Here is a 16,200-nt window from a genome sequence, read left to right on the forward strand (position 1 = left end):
AACGTGGGAACAAAGCTGTGGGATAACTGGGGGTGGGAGAGCTGCAATGGTTGGTCTGGGCAGTGCCTTTTCCTCAGAGACTGAGAATATACACAGCATATACGCAGCAGCCTGTGCCTCAGCCTGAGGAGTGCAGGCCAGCAGAGGTTAACAACTGACCCTAACCCTTCTGCCTGGGAGCAGGCTGAACTGAGGCAGAGGCAGCAGAAATCCCTGCTGACGGGTCCAGAAGGATCACCTAGTGATAGCCGTAAGCTGTACCCAAACTCTGGAGAATGTCCCTGCTTGCCAGTCTTGCTAGGCCACTGAAAATGTGAGGTCTTCAGGGGACTGCAGGATTTTCCATCCAGCCACTGGACCTGGAGACTGAAATCCTGAGGGTCATCTGCGAGCACTCCATGACCATTCCCTGCCTCAGCGCTTTGCTCAGCTCAGCCTGCAGTGACACAAGTTTCATGGCTTTCTACCACTTCCTTCACAATGCTGCCCCACAGATATCCCCACAAGGAATGCCATTTCCTTTACTAAGCTTTTCATGTTGTAGTCATGCCCAATTAGATATTCTCCTGTCTGATTTAGTCTTTGAAGACACACAGCTCCTAAGAGAGGCAGGTGCCAGAAGGACCTTCTAGGAGTCTGGCATTAAGACACTCAGTTGCTGCAGGCCTTCAAATCCCAAGCAACTATTAATAGTCATGAAAGAAATGCTGTCTTTTGCCCTAGAGACTCTCTGCTACTTGTTTGTAGCAGAGGGCTTTTGAAACAAGGCAGAGCTGTCATGGCCTGGATACAAACCAGAGTCAGTTCCTCTCTTGGCCAACTTTCTAGCAGAGAGAAGCAGCTGCCCAAAATTCAGAGTACTTCAGATGTTGATTTAATCTGTGCTTAGAGCTCTGTCTACCTGCAGGAACTTGATGTTGGACAGGTATAAGGGAGAGCCTCTTGTGAAGGGAGTTTGGAGCAGCTCTGCTGTCTGCTCACAGATGCCGGAAAAGAGTGGGGCGGGACACAGTGAGTGAGAGACCGACAAAATAATGCTGGTCATAGACCCTTTGAACAAAATGTTGTGAATTACCAGTGGAAACCCTTCAGGAGAGAATTGAGTCACAGAGAGCCTCAAAACAGGCTACAGGCATCCCCCAGTTCTCAGGGAGGAAACAAATGCCCTTCATTGTGCAGTACCATGCTACCAACACATCTTCGTCTGGGGCAAGCATCATGTTAGGAAAGGGACAGAAGGGATGACTGGTGACAAGCAAAAAAACTGACATGATTTGTAAGGACCCTTCTTTAGAGGTCCTCTCCCATTTTGCATGGTTTCATAGGGTCACAAATGGACCACGTTGCCTTACATGATGCTGTCTGATGGAGGAGACCAATTGGAGCACTCAGAAACTACACAGGGACTCTCTGAGCGGCTGAAACGAGTATAGATAATGTGTGCTGGAGCTCAACTGCCACATGGCACTGGGACTTTCATCAGACAATCAAGGGTCACACAAAACGTACATATTTTAAAACAACCTTTTAACACCCTCAGAACAGAGGTGAAGTGTTTTCTCAACATAGTTATTACAGCTTTGTATACCTTCAGTTGATGAGAAAACCTTAAAAGTGCTCTTCTCATAAAAGCAGCCACAGAAGAAACATTTCCCATTTCTACTTTCAGTCTGTGAACATCGCAGACCTCAGACTTTGCTTACAAGACACCCTGGACATCAGGAATGAGGTAAGTCTACTGATTCCTCTGAATCATGCCTCCCTGTTCTTCAAAGCAAACCGCAGTCTCGCTAAAGACACATTGCCCACTGTCATTGGAATTTGTCACGCAGAAAAGAAGCAGAGCTATTCCCACCAGGTGACCCTGTAAGGGACATCCTGTGCAGACATGCTGACAGACCCCTACCCCAGCTCAACAGACACCTTGAGTGATCACACACCTCACAAGCACCTTGTCCCAAATCTAATAGCAGAGATTGCCCCTCCATCCCCGCATGGGATGCTCATGAAGTCATGGTTGCACTACAAAACAGTGTTGATTGTGTTTTTTCACCCTAAAACAATTCCTGCCCCATTCCTGCCAGGACACAAGTGTGTCCCAGCGCCATCTAGCCAATGTGCCCTAGAAACACAGAGTGAAGAGCAAACCCCAGTGCACAAGTTATCCCGAAAAACAAAAACCTCTCACCACGGAACCCAAAACCTACGGTCGCACTGCCAGCTCTGGGCCCAATCTACACCTTGGCTTAGTAAGTTTGCTAAAGGCTTCTTATACTAAGTGGATCATGAAGTTCAGCACTACCCAGAGACTCAGTTTCTATGCCTTTGCTACCAAACCCATAAAGATAGCAAGGGAACCATTGTGGCTTCAACTGAGTTTTGTTTCAGGTTTTGTAGTTCCTTTGAATGAGAAGTAAGAACTGAAACCTCAGGGTGAGAGTACAGTGTAAATCTCCAGATAGATCTAATTAGGTGAAAACTGGAGTGTCCATTCAGCTCCATAATGTGATTTGACCTACACCAGAGCTGGACTTTAGCAAGAGGGAAGAATTTGTAAACAACTCCAAGCAGGCAATCCAGTGAAGTGGGATGGCTGTGACATGGGTGGAAGGAGAACCAGTGATAACACAGACCAGCAACTTTCCTTAAAGGATTTGTTTACCTCATTAGTTTAAGCCACTCTGACTCTGCTTCGTCCATGCCACACAGTGCCATCAGCTCTCTTATGAGTATTGGTCATCACAGGGTTAGTGCAGTGCCAGACCAGACTGCTGATTCAGTTGAAAACCAAAATCCTGAAAAGGAAAAGCCTTAGGAAAGGCAGTAACTAATCCTTCTCCCCATCCCAAGCACCACAAGGGAAGTGGCGGGAAGATGTAGCCAGATGTTCAGGGGAGGACAAGACTGCTGCTTTTGGCCACAGTGCAAACCTAAATCATAAATCCACACTCCAAGCACTCTAGAGAAATCATTTAATTTGGAACAGCTAGTTAGAGTACATGCTCAACATCCACACTGGGCACGCTCACCTCAGTGGTGAACTTTCATGTGAAACAGAAGCTGCCGTAGAGGAAACCAGAAACTGAACTGCAGTAGCAATGTAACAGTACCACCTGTAAGGTGACAGGTCTGAATGCTGACCTTTTTTACTGAAAGTTCATTCTGCATCCGTCAGACAGAATAATCAAAATAGATACTTGCTTCGTCAATTGCAAACCAACATGCTTTGTGTGTACTGAGGATCCCCAGCATTGATACGATACAAATAAAAATAAATTCCAAGGTAGAATAGTTTACTTAAAGTAACAGAGCCAATAATATTTAGGGAATAATTAAATATATATAAAAACATACATTAGAATGTGCCATTCAGTGCACTGCACAATACCTTTCAGCCTCTTGTGGGTACAGGCCATTACATTTTGGTGGAAAAGGCTTTGTGACAGCAGGTTTTCCCTGCAAACACCATGGTGGATATCTGTGCACACAGTTCTGTAAAGCTGGGGTGATGTGAAACACTGAACATCCCAGTAATGAGTTTCTGAGATTATGGTTTGTGAATGCCTAATTTTAGAGAATGTGGGAATGATACCTCAGTTCCACTCACCGGAGTGACATCAAACAAACACGTCAGTGTTCTGTACTTGTGAAAAAAATGTCAGCTCACCTTGGGTCACTGGTCACCAGAAACTGCCCTTGGAAGACTATAGCCTAAAGCTGCATGTAACAAGACATGCATTTGCTTCTCAAATGAGCACTTTATTCTCTTTAGAAGGGGAAGCTGCAAGGGAAACACAACATAAGCCATAAAGAAATATTGCAAACACTCAATTTAGAGGCTTGAGCCTGATGCCCTCTACCTGTGGGATTTCCTGTCCAACAGCTTAAGCACCAGTTGAACGTGGGGGGTCCTTTTAGCAAATATCTCAGCCCTGATGGGATGCTCTCTCCCAGCAGAGGCTTGGGAGTCATTCAGACATTTCCCCCCCAACCCATAGCACAGATCCCAGTCAGTGAAAAGGGCACAGGCGGATCCTGCCAGTGTGGAAATGCAGCTCCCAGCTGCCAAGTCATGGGAGAGTGACTAGAAATGGCCAGCTTTGCTTGTCCCTAGGGCCAAACTTTCCTCACTGCAGTATGTGCACGAGACTGCTTTTTCCAAACCTCTCTCCAGAGAGACAAGGTAACAGTTCAACTTTCACCCGTTGTCCGACTCACCCCATCCAGAAGACTCATTGGACTGGCAGAAAGCAATGGTATGATATTACTTATGTGGGTTATAACCCATTACATATTTAAGAATTTGGCCTTTTGATTTGTCAGTACTTTTTATTTTCATTTGAAAGGATTTTAGTGCAGTTTGGAATCTGTGCTTTCACAAACACTGGAAAAACAAAAGGCTCAAAGCTTCAGTCCAAGCCTCTCTCCAGGTCAGAACTTGGTGAAGAAATCGCTTACAGGACCCAGTATTTCTATTTTTTCAGATCTAAATTCTGATAAAACCTTACATTCTCCCCAATGTTACATGAACTTTGATACAGCTGCTTCAATAGGCACAAAGAAGGTGACAACTGAATTGCAGATCTTTTTGTGTCACTCTTGCATCACTTGTGCTGCATTAGCTTGGTAGAGCTGGACTCCTCTCTGGATTTTCAAAAGAAAAACAAGGATGTATTTCTGAGGGATGTGCTTTAAAAAAAAAAAAGGAAAAAACAAAAAAAAAAAATCAGAAGTTACTGAGCTCAGCACTAGGATAAAAAAAATGAACTTCTAAAAGTGTGTTTCAAGTCTGAACAGCAGCAGATAATTTCTGTTTCTAAACCAGCTGAATGGGAACACAAAAGGGGTTGATTCTGTAAGTGATCCAAGTTCATGCCATTGAAGGAGAAGGAAATGTGCTGTATCCCTGATTTTGCCAGGAATATTGAGTCAATCTGGTCTGCAACACCAAGAAGCCTGGGAATTTCTCCTGATCACCCATTTAGTTACCAACTGGCCCAAATCACCACTGGAGGTAGCAACATGGCAAATGAAGGAGTGATTTGGTGTCACACCATGAACCAGGCAGAATTTCATCCAGGAGGCACTTATTTACATGTAAGCTATGTCAGGGCAGGTCTGCTACAGACGGTTATTTACAAGTTACTAAGAAGATCACTGAGCTTATGCAGAGAAGAGCTGTTATTTGGGTAGATTCTCTCTATTTAGCAAAGAGAGACACAGAAGAGCTGGCCTGGTAGCAGCCTTTTCAATATAATAACTTCACAGTGACAGGAAATGCATGCTGTTTTAATGGCATTGAATTTCTAATTCTGGTATCTTGCTTCCCTCAAACAATTTTTGTCCTGTATGTAGCTGCACTAAAGCATTATTATCATCTTTTGAAAGGCTGGTTTGCAGCTTTTTGTGCTATAGTCAAGCAGTTTTTTGGCTTTGTAAGGAGCAGCATATTATTGCTCCATCACTGGGAAATATCAAGAAATTTCTCTTGAGGCAGAGAGGAGTTGTAGAGGGAGAGAGGGAGGAAATATAAGTCTGTAGCTTGTTATGGGCTTGATGGAGATGCTCTGCTGTTTTTTTCAGTAGCTGTACAGCTCTTATGTAATATTTTTGGTCAATGGCCAGCTCAGCCTCATAGAACTGTTTTGATCAATATTTTTGGAAAGTAGGGGAGGAATTGAATATATCTGATATCTATGGGTAATGGAACAAAAACCAAAGATGATGCAGTTAATGCTGTAGCCCACATAAGTGGCTTCTAAATGCAGTCCTTGAGAAGGAGATTTTATCTTCCCTGGTTATGTATGGTGAAAGTACAACTGAATGCTGTTATGATTAAGAATCCCAAAAAGTACCCAGGGCACCCCAACACAGGGGTTAATACTTTGCATTAACTGGTCCCCAGGGCTCCTGGCAGAGTCCCATCTGTACCCTGCAGAGAGGCACAGTTTGCAGAGCAGGAAGGGAATAAGTTGTGTTGAATAACAAAATTTCTCTTACTAGAACAGCAGCATAGTCACAAGAAGCTTTGCAACCCTCCTGGTTAAAAACAAAACAAAAGCAACCCACACATCCCCCTGACACCTACAACAGTACACTGGGCTGGGGCAGATGAGCACCTTGTAGGGAGGTCAGTGATTTTATGTGCCAAACAGAATATTTGGAAATTGCTGGATAGCAGGAGTCGTGAGCTCAATGTATGCCAGCCACCAGAGACAAAAGCATCCCTGCATTACATAATAGCTATAACATTATTATAGTGTACATATTTCCCTGAGGGTAAAAGGGAATTAATTCTATTGTGAAATATTTTTCCTGCTTTAAAATTACCACTGTTCCAGTAAATGCTGAAAAGCCACTGGCAATGCTCTACTCTGTTAAACCTGCTCCAGTGCAGTAACTGACAGTCACTGTGGTTACTCCCTTTGCTTGTCCATTCAGGCAAACTAAGCACATGGCACTGTAATTTGGGGCTTGCTGAGCAGATGACTGGTTTGACTAGCCTGAAGTTGGTCTCAAAGAACTGCAGCATCAGTATCGAATGATGTTATTCCACTGATTCCAGGATACACCTAAAACAACCAGCTGCTTTCTTGGATGATCTCTTTCAACTGCACCTTTAACTCAATCCAGTGCACTTGCCATTGCTTCAACTCCCATATTTGAAACTGCTGTGGGACACACTGTACCTTACAGTGTCATCAGAGACTCCTCAGTTCCCAAAAGCATCAGCTGACATGAAGAAGGAGAAAGGAAGTGGTGAAAAGTTATTACTCCTGGTGGCATTAAACCTTAAGATTGCATCATGTGAACAAGAACAGTCTCATAAAACCCCTTTGTGCCTGCCTGGGGATTTTCAATTTCAAATTTTCATTTATGAGCTGTGGCTAGATTTACTTTCAACCTATGACATTCCTCTGTCATATTTGTTCCCATCTATATTCTTGGTTCATCCTAAATTAGCCTATGGCCCAATCTAGCCTGTAACAGTCAAGGACTCAATTACAACTTGTGTTGCAATCAGGTCTGGGAACAAATTATTTCCGTTTTGTGGTGTTGATGGGAACTGTGCCCATGAAAACTTAGACCCAGAGAAAGCCAGATGGTCCCATCAACTCCCTTGATGGGAGAGAGGAGCAGTGCTGGCAGAGCTGCTTTTGCATTGTTGTGGTGGACTATTATGAGAGCAAATTTATTTCTCTATCCTTTAACCCAATCTCACATATCCATTTTTGGTGGGTGGCACATCTGGCTCTCAAACTTATTGTTTCTCTGAGTGACAGCTGGCAGAGGTTGGTGGGTGATTTTCATGACAAAAAGGCTTTTGTTTGGCACTCCTTTCCAGCTAGCAGATGAGAAGCAAAGACACACAGCAATATTCAATGAACACAGCACAGCTTTCCAGGGATATTTTCTTTTTGAGCCTTTTCTGTAACAAAAATAGCTTTTCCACTGAAGTCTACACATTTCTGGAGAATATTTATGTCTATCTATATATATAGATACATATACACTATTGGTGTTACTCCTCCAGAATAAACATAGATATTTTAGCCTATCTGCTGGGAAGATTATTCAGCTTGAGCAGCTTCCCCAGAAGAATCTCAAAAATGTACTGAACAGATTGAACCCAAGTCTCAACCTCAGATTCCCCTAACCAGTCTAAGCAAATCCAGTTCAGGTCTCAATCCTAGAAATGGGAACCAACTTCCTAATACTGCTCTGAAATAGAGAATGACTGCCTTCATTATATAAAAGATTATTTCAGTCTTGCACAGAAATAAGTTTGCCCAAGGTCACAAGAATATTCTGGCAGAGGCAAGAATACAAACCTCGATTTCTTGTCTCCCAATCTGCCCCTCAGGCAACTGAAACCAAGCAAGTACCCGGGGGAAGGAGATATGCAAGCAACACACCAAATTGGGAAGAGGAGGGGAAAAGAATTTGACATTGTGACAGGACAAATATTCTCTCCCTCATGGGAACAGTATCTCTAAGGCTCCTTCCAGCAGATGCTGGAAAGAAAAAGCTGATCTTTGTTCTTCTACCTCAGAATGACTGGGAGCCCAGAGACAAGCCGTAAAACCAGAGCACCAACTTTTCCCATCCCTTTGCTGATATCCCAGGAGAGTTCACATCTAACACCAGTTACTCCACTCACTCCAGATGGTTTTCAAATATGTATCAGCAAATATTTAAGGTGTGTTTTTCCTTTTTAGCCATGGCTTTTCTCTATGAAGAAATGCCCATTAATGAAAGGATAAGAGAGGAAACAAAGAGTCAGAGAACTGAGAGATTTTCTCCCACACCTCACCTCCCAAATCACTTAAACACTTTAACTATGAAACGATTCTTCAGCATGTTAAAACACATTAAAGCAAAGCTCTGCTCCAGACTTTAGATGCCTAGTGGTGTCCCCTTGGATGTCTCAGCCTACCAGCCCTATCAACTAGAACCCATTGACCCAGGTTCTCCCATCATGTCTGGCTGGTGGCATCGCACTGACTGCCCATACTACTTCCCTTCACTGCTGTCCCCTGCTGTGATACAGGCTGGTGCTAAAGACGAGGCTGCCTCCTTGAGAAAGGACAGACAAACAGAATAGGGGCTTCTCACCTTTCATACCCCAGAAAGCTTGCTGTCACCACAGCACACCTACCTCTGCACTTCTGTGACAACCCAACCATCCATCACAGTCCACAAATTGCACTTTGCAGTGGGGCCCTTGTGTGGCAGGAGGTTGACTCCACTGCTAGGACAGCCTGGAAGATTCACATTTTTTTACCTCCCTCTGAGAAAACCTCCACAAAAGGACCAAATAGCATCTGGCTGCTGCCTAGAGACTGGTCATGGGCTGAGCCACGCCAGGCTCCTCAACATGGTGCAAACCCAGAACAAAGTCTGTCTTTGTGCAAAGAGCTTGGCAGAGGATACACCAACACACAGCATCACCACAGCCCCTCACCTCTAGTTGTTGTCAGTACCTTGGCTTGTTCAGGTTAGAAAAAAAAAATCCATCTGTAAAAGCCTCTTGGGATCTTTGGACAATACCCAGAGCCCCTCCTACATGACATCTGCAAGAAAAAATAGGTTATATTGTATTGGCCTCTGAGGATAAGTCCTCATAATAAAGTCTGGGCCTGCTTAACTTAGCAGGCATTAATACTGAAGAGTTCAGGGTTCATCAGTCAAGCTAATTTGTTGAACATTACCCTGCTGTTGCTTATCTGGGATAATCTTTCCTGCTGGATGAGGGTAGCTGCAGGCTAACGTACTTGGTCCCCCTTTACATGAACTAGTTTTATCTTCCAGGTACAGCTCCTGCTCTTCGAAAGCATTTCTGTTTAAAAGTGACCACAAAGAGGGAAAAATATGTATTGGTGTCCTTTTTCTTTCTCTTTTATCACCTGCCAAGTAGACAAAGAAGGATTATTTCATTACAAGTAGAACATCTTTGCAGTTTCAGCAGCACCAGAGGGCTGATATAATGATGGAGTGAAACAGAGGGTTTAGGAACAAATCAGTTTTGAAAACCTGCTGTGAAACTCGTTTTTGATAACCTTGATTTTAATTTGTTTTTCCAATACGCACTTGGGAGAAAAGCTGTGTAGGAGATATGCCTGACCCCCTCATCAGGAGCTAAGAAAACTTTGACTCATCGATTCACTTGTGAAATTCTCCAGCAAAAACCACTGCCCAAAACCTTTCAAAAAACACAACGTGCAATACTAGAAGGAATCTGGAAATAACCCTTCCCTTGACCAACACTTCAATGAAGGCAGAATAAATTGTGAGACCAGAGTTCTTTAGCAGGGAACCATCAATGGAATGAAGCAGGAGAAGGGCTGAGGGAGCACGTGTTCATTGGAGCATATGGTTACCAATTTGCTGGACATATGTTATATTCCCCACAGGGCACAGGAGGACTTTTGGATTAGAGGGTGTAAATCATTGGTTATCACCATAGAATTAAGTTCTATTCTAAATGTACAGAGTCTAAATATATACCTTTTTCTCCCCAGAGATTTCTTCCCCTAGTCACGGCTCAAAAAAACCCACCAATCACACTGTGCAGTGTTTTTTAAGAAAGAAAATGAAAATAGCTGTTCACACAGACTTTTTTCCCTTTATTATAATAGATTTTTGGGGGCAGGAAGGGACAGAAAAGGGCCGGAAGAAAGCAGAAAGACAGAAAAGTGTCTTGGGACATTTCATCCCATAATTTCCAGAGGAAGCCATTGATCACAGTTTTGCTTTTACACCACAGCAGCACCTAATTATTTTTCAGGACTGTTGTAATACATACTGAGGAATCTCTGAATAATAGAACCATATGGTAACATTGTCAGGAGGAGAAAATATGAGCCCAGTAGGCTGGGGGGAGGGAGAAGGCATTAAAATGTGCTGGCTGTAAATAGAAAACAATTTGTGAAACAAAGAATGAGGAAAAAGCAGGCATATGAATTGTTGAAGATAAAGATTTTCTTCACATTCTCTGGAGAAGATTCCAAGAGCCTCATTCTTTGTTTCACAGCCTTTTTGCTACAGTTGTTCCCAAAACATCTGTTCTGTGAGACTGGGTATGGTGCTGCCACAAAACTTTTGGAGGACTGAGGGGCAGCTTGGAAAGTTGCTTTAAATTAAGGCAGGAGGCCTGGACATGACATGTAGTTCTGGATGTCATATCAGTTATGTGATAACAAATAGTCCCATGAAAGCCTCTCCTGGTGTCCTGAAAGGTGCTCAAGTAGCTACAGAAATACAGGAGGCTTTACTATGGAAGCTTTTTTCTTGGGACAGTGTCTGTCTGGACAGAGGTTGTCCAGGCAGTCCTGGTGTCTCCAGCCTCACAACCATATGAACACAGACTTGAGGCACCACACTTTCTTGAACAAGCTAATCCAGGAACCACTGAAGGGTTTGGTCCTCACAGGCACATGGAGAGAGCCCCTTATAGGGCCAAGAACATCCACCTTTGCCCAGAGCACCTCAGAGGGAAATAGGTGTGTATTTAATGGATAACACAGGGAATAATTTGATATGCCCATGATGGCGCGAACTCTATTTTACATACACTGTAATTACAGTTCAACCAGAGCCCAGGACCTTCTCATGCTCCACACTTGCAGCTGGACTGTGTGATATTCCAAAATCCCAAACCAATATGCAAAGTTCTCAAAATCCTCCTGGATAAAATGCTCGCTTAAACAGAAAAGAACTGCTTGAGGAAAACCCATGGCCAGTAACTGGTAGGACCATGCTGGAACATTACCACAACTGAGCTCCTTTCCCCTGACTTAATCTACAGACTTCCTGCAGCGTGGAAAGGTCAGAGCTCAGCTTAAAATGCAGCTTGGGCTCTAATCTGCCTCACCAGATGGACAAGAACATACATGCTAAAAGTGTGTGTGCACTGGCACAAGGGCTCCTGGTCTAAGTGGTTGTAGCACGGGGAGTTAGGGTCAATTTTCAGGATAAACCTACAAGGCAGCACCAAACACAGAAGAAACACACATGCAAGAGGAGGCTTTTCCTACCCCACAGCTTGAGGTAGAATGACTCCACATGCTACTCATCCACCCACCCAGATGAAATCAAGGCATCAGAAGGTGACTGGGGCTGTGCATAGTGGTGGAAGGAGACTCTCCTGAACAAAAGGATGCCACTACAGTGATCACAATGTCCCCAGCGTGATGCAGGGGTAGCTGTAATTGTGTGAAGTGCTTTTTATTCGTTACCCTTAACTGAAGCTGTGTTCTTGATTGAACCTCTCAAAAAATCTTCAGGGCCACTTCTTTCCTGTCCTCAGCAAGATGCAATTTCCTTTCTTCTCCTGGAGAGTACATTTAATCATCCTGCAAGGGACCAACAAGTTTAATTGGACCAATGAACTAATTTTAGATCTTCATTCCTGACTTCAGATACACTTCAAACACCTTTTATGAATGAAAATCATAAATGCTAACAATTTTGGGGTCACATTTTTCCAAGGGTCCCAGAAACCCTCACTTGCAACTATGTTCTTCTGCATATGTAAATTACTAAAGTCACAAATAATAATTGTTAATTATCTGCCTAATGGCAGCAGGTAGCCAGATCGCCTGAGGGCTTTCACTGCAACCACAGCTGATTGCAGGAACAAAATTGGAAACTGCTTCCCATGCACAGGCCCATAATGTCACTGAAGGATTGGAAAGGGGAAGAAAATATGAAGACCTGTGTTCCTCCCTTCAAATGCCCCCAAACCTAAAGGATCTGAAGGAAAACCTAGCTTTTGACAAAACCAAAAAATGACTGCTCAGTGTATTCAAAAATAACTACAGGTGATGTTAAGATCTGTTGTCATCATCCTTTCTTAAATAAGTAAGTTTCAAATAAATAAGAACAAACTCTTCATGCTTATTTCTTTTGTTTTGTTTAGTTAGCTATAAAGGAACTAGTCTGGGCACAGATAATCTCCCTGCACTCCAGGAAAGTCTCTATGGGCTGGTTTATTCTGCTAAGACTCCATTTACTGTGGATAATTAAAGCAATGTAATGTTTTGTATTGACCTGTCATTAATTTTGGCCCATGTAAATCTGTCTGGGTTGTCTCAGGTACTGGCTAAGGAAGGTAGTGACCATGTGTTTGTCGGCTCTAGACTCAACTCTTTCCCTCCATCAAGACCACGACCTACCACTCTTCCAAACACTTTCCAATTTGACATTATTTTTCTGCTTTTGCTTACCACTACCAGCTTAATATCCCTGTCCCTTCTGGCTTTCTTTAGCAATTAACATTTTACAGATTCATCTTTTTCCAATATGAATTTTGGATTATTTTCTTCTCAGAGTTAAAAGTCTATCCAAGCCAAACTCAGTGTTGGTTCCGCCCAGGTTTTCAATCCTCTGAAATCAACTTGTGTTGTCTTTTGTCAACATTGGTTGTCATGAAACCTCTCATATCTTGCCTTTATCAGCTTCTAAGTATTTTTAAATCTTTTTTGCTCAGGATAGAAGAGAAATATTTAAGTTTCCAGCTTGGCACCAGAAAAGCCCAGCACACTACTCAGGGGCCAAGGCACTGCACAGGAAATGTGTTCCCTATAGACATTCCTAGATGACAGAGTGGAATTTGCATGCAACAGACAAAACTGTTTTCTTAGTGATCCATAAAAGATTTGCATCTTTGGGTCTACAACAGACACCCAACATCACAATAATTATACACCTAAATCTTTAACAAACCACACAGATGCATTTAACAGAAAAAGCTTCAAGTAACAGTTTCTTATGCTGCCGTGCTTATGTATCTGAACAGAGATGCTGCTTCCAGACTAAGAGCAGAGTTTCAGGTTTTATGGCTCATTTCACCACTGACTGCTTATCACTTATTCTTTTATGAGGGAATCACAGCAAGTGCCAACAAAGAGGGTATTTTCCATAGATGTCCATGGTAACAAGTAAGACCCAGATCATCCTATAAAAAAAATGAAATACATGAATAAAGACTTGTTGCTGCGGACACAATGGAGCAATAAAAAACCAGCAGTGTAAGTGGAGAAATTCCTTGGGTACTTTGTCTTATTTAGGTTTCCCCATCTGCTTGCAGAGATAGCCTTGTTCTCTGAACAGCCAGTACACACAAAGTGGCTTTAAGCAGCCACCCTGGACAAAATGCAAGTCTTTCTTGTTGGACAGCAGTTAGTCAGGACAAGCCTTTTTAATGATGATGATATGAATTTGAACACACGCATTTCTTAAAATCATGCAGGTGTCAAGTGGATTCAATTAATTCAGCCTGTGGCCAACTATTAGCTGTCCTTGGCCTACACCTGCTATGAAAATTTTCTGGGCAATAGCCTCTCTACAGCTAAGGTTGGAGGCTTGTACATCTTAGGATGCTGATCTTGGAGTCCAATCATCCCCAAGTCCACTCTTGTCCAAGCTCCTTTTGTGTCTCAAGAAGATAATTTGATGCTCTACTCTTATAAACAGACACATAAAGCTCTGTGGATGGATGTATTTTCAGATTCTGCCATAACGCCTGTGAGCAGTGGGTATGCAGCAACAGATTCACATTTCCATCACGTCGGCTCCACTGAGCATCCTTTCACAGTTTCTTTTCTGTCACTTCACTAACTACCCTGACAGAGACTAACATAGCATGAAGCAAGGTAACATGATTGAAGAGCTTGAGAGATATTAAACCAAATACATTCCAATCAAGTTTGCATCATTCTAACTGCTTTCCCACCCTCTTCTTTTTCTTGAGAAGAGTGCAGGTGGGGACAACTGTGATACTCAAAACCAGAAAGGGATTTAAAATCAAATCATAGGAACCCTTCAGTCCAAAAACTTGAAATCTTGCCTTTATTTGGGAAAGTTTCCAGCAGTGTCAGTAAGCAGGGAGGAGAGAAGAGAGGACCTCAGTCCTAACCAGGGCATTTCCTGTGCTGACAGTAGAGGCACTGCCACAGTTCAGCGGAGAATCCTCCCAGACTAGTCAAGGAGATAGGCAACACTTACTAGTTACAACCTTCATTTTCTCCCCTTTATGCTAATCCTGAATCCACTCTCTCCCCAGAACAAAGTCAGAGCTGGACTCTTCCCTCCCTTTCATTTCCTCCCTGACTCTTATTTTGAATAGTGCTATTAAGTTATGACGGCCTAAAAAGTTCTCTTAATTTGTACCCATAACGCCATCCACATTTTGAGGCATCAAAATGAAAACAGTGCTACTATCCACAGCTTTTAACCCCTTCCCTTGACTGACTCATGTTATCTAGTGCCATGATTCTCCATTTCTTTCTTGGCTCCTCAGCATCCTTGGGTGCTTTATAACCTGTGGTGCAACCAAGGTTATATATATATATATATATATATATATATACACACATATATATATACACACACACCCCATAACATAGGTCATGATATAATTCTGGTTTAAGGTACTTCAGTTTTCTTATTAGGCCTTTTGCTGAGAAACTCCTAATTCCTTCAACCTTAGTATCACAATGATACTGTCCTCCTGAAAGAAAGAAACAAATGAAAAACAAAAAGGACAGAAAGAAAGAAAGAAAGAAATAGAATGCAAACAACTTGCTTAGCAGTACCATCAAGATGTACTTCAAAACTACAGAATTGCTCTCAAACTCCTGCACCAACACCTGGCTATGATTAGCCAAAAAAAAGCTCATCTGTAGCATTATTAATGACAATAATGGGTAAGATTACAATCAAGTTTCCACTAATTCTACAGTACTGCAGCTCCAGTACATTGGTAGCTTAATAAAGAAACATTAGGCATCTATTTAAAACTGTTTTTCCCACAGAAATACTCTTATGAAGTGTCCATAAAATTATAAATAATTAACACAATGTGACACTGCTACTCTTTTGCTTTCATAGAAATGGGGTCTACAATGTCTGTTGAGACATCAAAAATATCAGATTTTGCAGCAAGCAAACCTTCTCCTTTTTGTCTCTTTATGAAGTGATTTTCTAACTTAAGCTAACTTAACATTTTTCTAGTTCTTACTTTGTAGTTGATGAAAGTCTCTAACTACTTGAGTGAACATGTCTTGTTTGAAGTTTCATTTCAACCTACTTTTTCACCCCTGGTACTTCAGACTCTTTCCCTAGTGTAAAAATACATCTTTTTTTTGGCCATTCAGAACATCTTCTGGTGTTCATATTGTTCATCCACCTCTTTCAGTGTTGACTCATCTCTGTGATGTCCACTATTATCTCTCCTACCATTTTTAATTCATGCCTTACAGCGTTATGACGCATTTTCCCTTCTACACTGATGGACAGATATGGTTTGAAAGAGAGAAGTGGTAGAAAATAAAAGACTTTCCTCCTGATCTCACATCAGCTGGTTACTCCATGATGACATATTTTTCATCAGAATTCCCACCAACACAGGAAGAAACCTCTGCTCCCTCAAGATAACAACCTTTCTTTAGCTGGATGTCCTTAATCACCATTTGTTAATTCGCTACATTCCCACTCGGTGCCGTTCCACGCACATTTTTGCACTCGTGTAACTAGAGGTTAAAGCTGAGCCATTTCTCTATGAAATGCCTGTAAAACATAAGCTTTAAAAAGGTACTCATATGTCAGGAAGAAGTCCTACTGATGTAGGGACCTCTATTACCGTTTAACTGCACCTGTTGGCAGAAGGCTCATACCACACATGTGCAGGGTACAGTC

This window comes from Neopelma chrysocephalum, unplaced genomic scaffold (assembly GCF_003984885.1).
Source record: "Neopelma chrysocephalum unplaced genomic scaffold, ASM398488v2 Primary Assembly neopelma1_85, whole genome shotgun sequence".
NCBI classification, from domain to species: Eukaryota; Metazoa; Chordata; class Aves; order Passeriformes; family Pipridae; genus Neopelma; species Neopelma chrysocephalum.